At 34.5% G+C, this 9408-nt stretch overlaps 1 long non-coding RNA gene across 1 annotated transcript; it reads left to right on the top strand.

Moving 5' to 3' along the window:
* The first annotated feature begins 4307 nt into the window (after positions 1-4307).
* Positions 4308-5925, top strand: LOC124891413. Its single transcript, XR_007049686.1, has 2 exons — positions 4308-4484; positions 5650-5925. It is a non-coding gene; the product is annotated as an uncharacterized LOC124891413 (long non-coding RNA).
* The last annotated feature ends 3483 nt before the right edge of the window (positions 5926-9408 follow it).

Raw genomic sequence — 9408 nt, 5'->3', positions numbered from 1 at the left:
CGTAGTTGATTCTAAAGGTATTTGGGATGAACACTTATCTTTGATTGAGTTTACATTTAATAATAAAAATCACCCCAGTATCTAGATGGCTCTATTTGAGGCTATTTATGGTAGGAGATGTAGATCTCTGATCGGTTGGTTTGAAGTTGGTGAGGCCGTAGTAGTAGGGCCTGACTTGGTGTTTGATGTGTTAGAGAAAGTCCAGTTGACCAGAGAAAGTCTTAAAGTAGCCCAGAGCCTACAGAAATCATATGCAGATGTGAGGAGAAAGGATCTCAAGTTTGAAGTCGGTGATTTGTTTACCTAAGGATCTCTCCCATTAAGGGCGTGAAGAGGTTTGTCAAGAAAGGCAAACTCAGTCCCCGCTATGTCAGGCCTTTCAAAATTCTTAATCATTTTGGAAAGGTAGCTTATGAGCTTGAGTTGCCTTCAGATCTAGCTTCAGTACACCCAGTGTTTCATGTCTCTTTGTTGAAGAGGTGTATTAGTGATCCATCTATAGTTGCTTCCCTATAAAGCATAAATATTCAGTACAGTCTTTCCTATGAGGAAGTTCTAGTTGAAATTCTTTATCGTCAAGTCCATAGACTAAGGAAAAAAAAAGTTCCACTAGTGAAAGTTCTTTGGCAGAATCAGTCTATTGAGGGAGCCACTTAGGAAGTAGAAGAAGATATGTGAACCAAATACCCTCATCTTTTCTCCGCAAATTAAGATTCGATTTAAAGTACTAATCATCTTAAGATTTCTGCCTATCATTCTTAGTTTTAGTTACACATCATGTTCATGGCAGTCGTGTATTTACAATTCAGTTTAGTTATGTATTCTATGCATCAGAAATGCATGATCACTGTGTAAGCTCAGTCTATCAGTGTTCCTCAGCTTAGCTAGTCTCATTCAAAGATGAATTATCCCAAGGGGGAGATATTGTAAGACAGCATATTTCCTTTACATGATTTAAGTCCTAATACATGAGTATTCAGATATAAATTTTTCAAAATACCCATTGTTTTTAGTTTGGAGCTAGCCATTGTGTAGGAAATTCAATTAGCTTTCCAATGATATAAAATTCGCATAAATCTAATAATCGGGTGAGGAGTTATGGCTATTTTAAGTTTCAGTCATTAAACACTGTTAGTTTGGTCACTAGCACATCGCAGAGCCAGTCTAAATGACAATTGCCAAATTCCAGTGACACTTCAAAATTCCACCATGATTACACCATGTCACGGTGATGTCCCATTTCATATTTGGCAATTTCCATTAACCCTCTGCAATAATGGCGCATCGTAGAGGTGGCCAAAATGGCATTCCAAAGGCTTACTGCGATAGCTCCACATCGTGCCAAGCTTCCAGGTCCCAGTCATCAATTTCCAGTAAAGCTCCACGATCATGGCGCATAACGCCGAAGCCAAAAATTGGGATCTTTAATTTTCAACTCAACTTTTTAAATTCGTTTAGGGGTATTTGGGTCTTTTTCCATGGCCCTAATTAACGTAAAACATGAGATTTAACCCCTGAGTGACCTAAATAATCATCATTTATTTAATTTCTCTCAAAATTAAGGATCCCTTTCTCAAGAATAGGAAATCGTAGCTCTAAAATTCAAGGCCATATCTCAAGAACTCACCATCAATCATCTCAAATTCCTTAACCCAGGTATGTTAAATGTTCATTCATGGGTTCATTTTACCCATGAAGTTCAAGTATCTGATTTTAATTACAAATTTACATCCTTTTCAAGTTACTTTATTTTAAATTAAGTTTTCAACCACAAATCTCCATGAACTATGATTTTACACCATGTATAAATGAAATATTGTTATTATTCAACTCCCCATGTTTTAATGTTATCATTCATTGAGTTAAATCATGATTTAGTTCTATTCTTGTTGAATTCATACTATTACTACAAATTCCCTAACATCCCAATGATTTGATTAAGCCATGAACTACAAGTGTTTGATTAAATTCTTACAAGAATGAATATTTGATAAAGGTTTTCATGCTAAGTCCTCTAAGTTTAATATTGTGTTATTAAGTTTTCTTTTAAGTCCCGGGGGTAATAAATACCTGAAAATCATAGTTGTTTACTTAGTCTTCTCTCAGTATCTTCAAAATAACTTCAGAATATATTATGGGCATTACTATATCACTCAGTTAAACTGACAAATAGTCAGTAACTTATTGTCATTCAGTTAGGAGTAGGATTTATTACCGAGCGAGTGTAGGGATGGTGGATTCCTCATCAAATAGGCAGAGTTGTTAGTAGGTATACCTATACTCTATAACTACGTAGCCAGCATAGGGTGAGAAGTCACCCATCAGTTTAGGATTGACTATCTCGCTGGGGTCACCCATCAGTTAAGGATTAACACCCTTAGTCCTTCGAGATAGTACATCAATATAGTGGATCCACACATCCATCATTAGACCTCATGGCACGGTATTAATACCCTTTCAACTGGGGTTATAGGTTGGACCCTGATTAGCTCAGATTGGGGTATATTGGTTTGATGATACCTCCCACAGTCTTAGTCTAATGATTAGACTAGTAATTCAGTCTCAGTGTTCTTTGACCAAAGCACATAGATATCAGTTATTTCAGTAGTTTTGTTTACATAATTTTATTCATTTCATGTTATATGCTTGGTCATGCATCCCCAGTATCTACAGATTTCACGTACCTTCTGTATCTATATATTTCTTTCTATCTACACAGTGCCTAATATTTTATATGTATATTTACATAGTTGTTATTCCTGTTCATGAAAATCATGCATGTCAGCCTACCTCATTTAGCATGCCAGTACATTCAAAGTACTGATCGCATACCCTTTTCATGTGCTATGATGTATTATATCATAAGATTTGACCCCCAGTTCTTGAATCGCACTTAGACTTCTCAGACTCTCAGCAGTAGCCGTGGTGAGTCCTCATATTTCAAGGACAAATTAATATATTTCATGCTTTCAGTCTATTAGTTAGTTGGAGTTAGTTGGGGCCTATCCCATCAACTCACAGTTTTAGTTTAGAGGCTTTTAGATACTACAGTAAGTTATTCAGTATTAAGACTTTAGTTGACATGTCAGTAAGTTATTTAGTTTATGTAAGATTTTAGTATTTGTTCAGACTCAAATAGTTATTTCATCAGATTCATAATTTAGTATTTGTTTCAGTTATTAAAACCTTATGAAATATCAATTATTCTTCTGTATTTATGGTTATGTTATTCAGCGCTCAAATCAAGTGTCAACTCATGGGTTAGCTTATGGTCCCTCGGAACTAGAAGCACCGTGTGACGCCCATGGTGTACTCTCAGGGTGTTTGAATTTTGTTAGTCGTGTGTCGATGGATATTATTTTGCATTTCGTCTAGGAGACTGATATCTATAGGTTATGAGTCATTTCATGATTATGTTCAGGATGTCAATGTCAAGTGTCTATTGCATGACTCCATCCTACTGGTTTGTGAGTCTCTTGATATGTTTCGATCGACCTACCTATCCTTTCTTCCAGGTGTGATATGCACGCCCAGTGTCCCTATATGTTTGAGCCCTTAGGCATGTCCTTATGCTTTACTTTGATGGACAAAAGTCCTTTAAGTACTGGATATTGTAATAATCTTCACGGTAATTTTTCTCTATTTTAACAAGTTTTTGATATGCAGAGTTTTTCTATAATTGTCCCAAGTTATTTATGACTTGTTGGGACTCATAATTCGGTTACCAGGCAGTTCACTTGAGAATTTTAGTAATATTTAAATTTTATTGTGGATTATTTAATTAAATTGGCATTTAGTAGCAATATAATTTATTACCCTTTAAAAATATTTTTGATATTGATAAAATTCTTTATGTTATGGTATATTTATATTACTTTACAGTAGGTTTTATAATCTATTAATATTTTAAAAGGAGATAGTAAATTTAGAAATATTAAAATATTACTATTATATAATAGAGGTTTTATTAGAAATAACTTTCTATTATTTATGGTATATTTAAAATATTGTAACTATCTTACCATGAACTTATATATATATATATATATATATATATATATATATATATATATATATATATATATATATATATATATAAGGAGATTAAACTTGATGATTAATAAATATATGTGTGTATATACGTGGCATATGTCACATTAGGTGGCAATTGGTGGCATCAATTACATAAGGTAAGGATTGATGGAATCTTTTCTTTTCATATCAGCCTCATTGTTGTCCATATATATATATATGACTTTTTGTATAATTCTTCTCCATATGTTTTATTTCTTTCCATTACATAATGACTACACATTTTCTATCTATATTTTATAAACATATACGAGAAATTTCAAGTATTTCAACTGGTTTGTAACATTACTATTTTAGGAGAAATTAGTTATCCAGATCAAGTTATTCAAGCTCAGGTTTTAGTGGGACTATCTGAAGGTTTTGCGGAAAGATATTTTAGCTTTGGCGTCCAGGTAGGCTAGACTTATCCTACCTATATATTGAGCTTATTTACTAAAATTGTGAACTAATATGCTAGCTTTGGATAAGTACTTGTAGTTGTGTATCATTTGATATGTATATAACATGTCTTATTTTTTCGGATTAGAACACCATTTTAGTAGATTTTGGTATTTTATCTTTCAATATAATATAGCATCCATCACTTTAGGATGTGGAATTAAATTGCAGAACCTTGAATCTGTCCCTTTAAGGTTAACACATGCATACGGTAATTAGACATATTTTAGCTGTTGTTCAGGTTTAGTATATACTTTATATCTGCCATTGATTGTGAACTTTTGTACCACGTTGACATTATTATGGTATGGCACGAATTTTAATATTACAGTGAGGTATGGTTACTATGAGTTTTGGTTCAAGTCTTGCATCTGATTATGGTTATGGTTCCTTTGAGTTTCTGTTCGAATCTGGCATCTGATTATGGTTATGGTTCCTTTAGTTCTTGTTTGAGTCTGACATCTGATTATGATTATGGTTCTGCTGAGTTCCAATTTGAGTTCAGCATTTGATTATCAGTTCAGTTGTATTTTATAAATGAGGCCTCTCGTTACTACTCACCATGTTTGGTTTGAATCTGGCACGTATCCCTTGATATTATCCATCACTTTCGGTTCGAGTCTAGTTTATGGCCTCTCGTACTATCCATTGGTGCCGGTTCAAGTCCGGTGTACATCTGATGACTACGACGATTTCATGAGATTGGCTCAGTTACATATTATTTATGGTTATTTTTCTTTAATTGTTACTTGTATGTGTCCCACTAGCTTATGAGGGTACGGTTGGGTTAACTATCTTCTTAGTGTGCCTAGCGGGCTTTTAGAGGCCCAGTTAGGTTATGTTTGATTTTTCTATTATTACTGCATTATTTATTTTCAGTATCGCTTACATTCATTCCTTTATCGCATTGGCAAAGCATCGCTTACATTCATTCCTTTATCGCATTGGCAAAGCATGGTTGTTGTTTACCTTTCTTTCTCTGTTTACTGATAACATAGATTAAACCCTTACATTGTACTTATACCATTTATGTATTGAACTCATTCGACCGATGATGCCTACTGAGTACCCGTTGCTTTGGTACTCATACTACATTTCTACATCTTTTCCCTGATACAGATATGAGTAGTAGCAGCCGACATTGACATAATTTCTACCTACCAATGCTGATTCAAAGCAGGGTGAGCTTACTGTCATTCGAACTTAATCCTCCTATGTCTACTCCAATTTAGTCTTTTGTACTCAAGAATACTTGTATATATAATGTATATTTTGAATTCTATGCAATACTCTTGTATCTTTTAGTAGTGGCTCTACCAAGTCTTGAGAGGGATTCATTTGTGTAATTGGTCCTTTTCCTTCCCTTGTTTTAGTATATAATATATGTTTTCTTTCTGGTTGTTAGTTATTATTACTATTTCTATCATTATATGCAATCTTTTCTAATTTCTACCTATTAGCCCATTACTTATTATTCTGAGTTATGGCTTGGGTTGCCTACTAGGGGGATAAGGTAGGCGTCATCACAACTTGAAAAAATCGGGTCATGATAGCTTGCTATCAACACTTAGGTTTCACCAGTACTGTTGGTACTAGAGCCAATGTTTAGTAGAGCCTCAGTTTGAGATCAAACCAGGAATCCATCATCTAATCCTATTATAGCCCCAGGGACTGAGAGAACTCCAAGTATTCTACCATAACAGCAGGTGGGCTAAGGGCAGCCCAGGCTCCACCCGACTTTATATCTTCATTGGTTCTTCGATATGAGAGTTCACTTACGGTACTTTGCAACTTTTATCCTTTTAATTTCAAACATGAGTCGCTAAAAACCCTTGTAATGGGTTTGAAATGAACAACACAATTATATTTTGATATTCTTAGAGTGGTTAAAGTTGATTTATCACATGGATTATTCTTATTATTTTTTTCTACTAATTTTAATGAATGGAGATCATTAGAATACATCCATATTCCCTTTGTTAACCCGGAAGGAGAATTATAGGGATAGATTAAAGAGTTTAAGGAGCAAGTTCGTATTCTTCTATAGAATGATGAATGGGAAGCAGCATCTAGGATAGGTATATACCTAGAAGACTTGTTAGGTTCAATTGTAGGAAGATTACTTAACACATCTAAATGGATTATTTCATCCCGTTAAATAATGTAGTTGCAATGTCTTTTAAGGTAGAAGATTAAAGGCTCGGAAGACCACGATCATAATCTAAACCCTGCAAATTAATAACCCGATAATCAATGTGACCATGATAAGGATGGAGATTTATACGATTGTTAACAGTGCCTCAACCCTTGAATTTTCCTTCTATTGTTTACAACCTAGCTTACGTTGCGATCATCATTACTTTGTTATTCATTTGGTTGTTAAATTATTTGTTAAATTGTTTACCCTATTTTGATACTCTAAAATACTTGAATACATTATTGTCAAAAGTAAAATTAAGTAAATTACTAATCAATTAATCCTCATGGGTACGATATCCGCTTCCTTGAATCATTGTATTACATGTACGATCACGTGCACTTGCATGTGCAATAAACAACAACAAACTGATAGTTGAGTTACCAAGTTGTTTGTTTTCTTTTAGAACCAATTCCTTATTTTGAAGTCTTCGTTGGAACGAATTGGCTACCCGGTCAAAACTTTAATAAAATGACCTTGTATGACAATTCTGACTGTTCCAACATCTTTTGAATGTTAATTTTAGGCTAGGTGGACTCTTTGTTTGGTTCATGAGGCACCCTAGCTCATTTTTACCTATTGGTCAGAGGTTAAGAAAATGGTAAGTTGGGTGTGGGACCCATTTTTCATCAAAAAAAACTCAGATAGAAATTTTGATTGCCCATTGAGTCTGGAACATTGAATTTGATAGGGTATCATAGTCTATTTACGTATAAAGGATTCTAAAAAAATCTCAAGGGGTTGCTGAAGACTTGAAAATTTCCAATCTCTGCTGGTGATGGTGCACCCGCGATTAGCGAGACTATGATCGCATTCATGATCTAGCAGAACCAGGTAGTGTCGCGATAAGGAAAGATACTCACCTTGGCAGACATGGAAGTATCATAATTGCAATACATAGGTCATGATAACAACATCTGTCCCTTTATCTGAGTATCACGAATAGCGATAAATAGATCGTGAAAGAGACACTCCAGTACCTGGCAATGGTATACATACCCCATTTTTAGATTGTTGTTGCCTATTTCTCATTGATTATCAAGGGAATTAAATCCTATGGAGTAGGATAACTTAGGAATAACAATTGTGGGAGATTTTTTAGCTTGGATAACGATCTATTACACAATTTTCTTTCAAATTTGCGGTAAGATTTCCTCCTTTTTCTTCTCTAAATTCCTTAAACCTTTGTGACTTGATTTTAGCCTCAATATAGCTCAGATTTCACCCATTTTTTATGGTAATTACTCCTTGAGTATAAGGAAACATTAGGATTGGTTCTAAAAATGTGATTTTTATGGGTAAGACCACTTGGGATTTTTGAGTAATTTTGGACCCAAAGCACAATAGTGCAATATGGGTGTCGTTTTTCTCACTTTATGAGTAGATTGTAATTTGATAGCTTGTCACCTTGTGGAAGCTTCTGGGAAGGGAAAATCGGTGATTCAGCAAATTCTTTGAGCTTTCTTTGGCATCCAGGTTGGCTTAATTTTCCCTCCTTGTAGATTGACCTAATTCATATTTTATTTATGATATTGTGTTAGATTTGGGATGGATTTTATGTGTTGGTGAAGTGAATGGCAATGCTTGGGTTTGTTGGACTATTTAGGCTATTCGGAAACTGTAATTTAGGCATAGTTTGTTTAGTTTCTCATGCTTTAGGTAAAATCTCTATCTTAACGTTGATTTGATCTTAGTTGACAAATAAAATAGGATATAGATACCTTTGTCTAGTATGGAGTAGAATTTTCCTTGTAACAGATTTTTGGGGAGTTAGAAGTGGGCCCTTCGACCCACCTTAGGTCAAGATTCATGTTAATCTTTGTAACATCTTATACGCTTGTTAGATACTTTGAAAATTATTACTAAGTTGATATTGAAGAGAATTGGCACTTGATGGTTCTGATAGGTTGGTATTGGGAGTTGATGCTATTGTAACTATGCTAATGATATATATATATATATATATATATATATATGACAAAAACCAAACCAGGGCCTTATCATAATGAGCATCCCAAGTCAAACATGGATCGGAGACCACCCCACAATACCCAATCGAACCTCCAATCATATACCCTAAGTTTAATGAATTTCAAACATATAACAAGATAGATTAACTATCAACTCAAATACTTTGGGATAGTTCCATGACCATGGCAAATCCAAACAAGTCTAACCATCCAATACTAACCAACAACCACAACCAAAACCAAAATGATAACAAAGTCCATATCCATACCATAATAAAATGGAATAATCACAAATTAAATAAAGTCATATGGAATCTTTCCCAATACCAATACCATTGACAAGGCGTACACCACTGCCGACATTGCCCATATAAACCTATATTAGTTCCACAAAGCCTCGATTCAAAACCAAAACAATATCTGGTCGGGACATGCCCTTGACCATAGATAAAACCAAGTACAAGATTGACCAATGAAAACATAAGAAACTAAAACTAGAAATAGAGCCCTTCCGGAATGTGGAAAGTCACCACTTCAAGTCAACACAAGATGATCCCGAGTCAAATCACTAGGTAGAAGGAGTAGTATAACCAAAACTTGCATTAGGTAGGGATACATCATTGAAGATTGTTAACGGTTGGAGAGATAGCATGTAATTTAAGAATAAGGATAAAATAGTGCCAACTGTTTCAAACAAATCAATCAATGCAC

Source organism: Capsicum annuum, chromosome 1, assembly GCF_002878395.1.
Source record: "Capsicum annuum cultivar UCD-10X-F1 chromosome 1, UCD10Xv1.1, whole genome shotgun sequence".
Lineage (NCBI taxonomy): Eukaryota > Viridiplantae > Streptophyta > Magnoliopsida > Solanales > Solanaceae > Capsicum > Capsicum annuum.
This window is presented reverse-complemented; position numbering and strand designations above follow the sequence as displayed.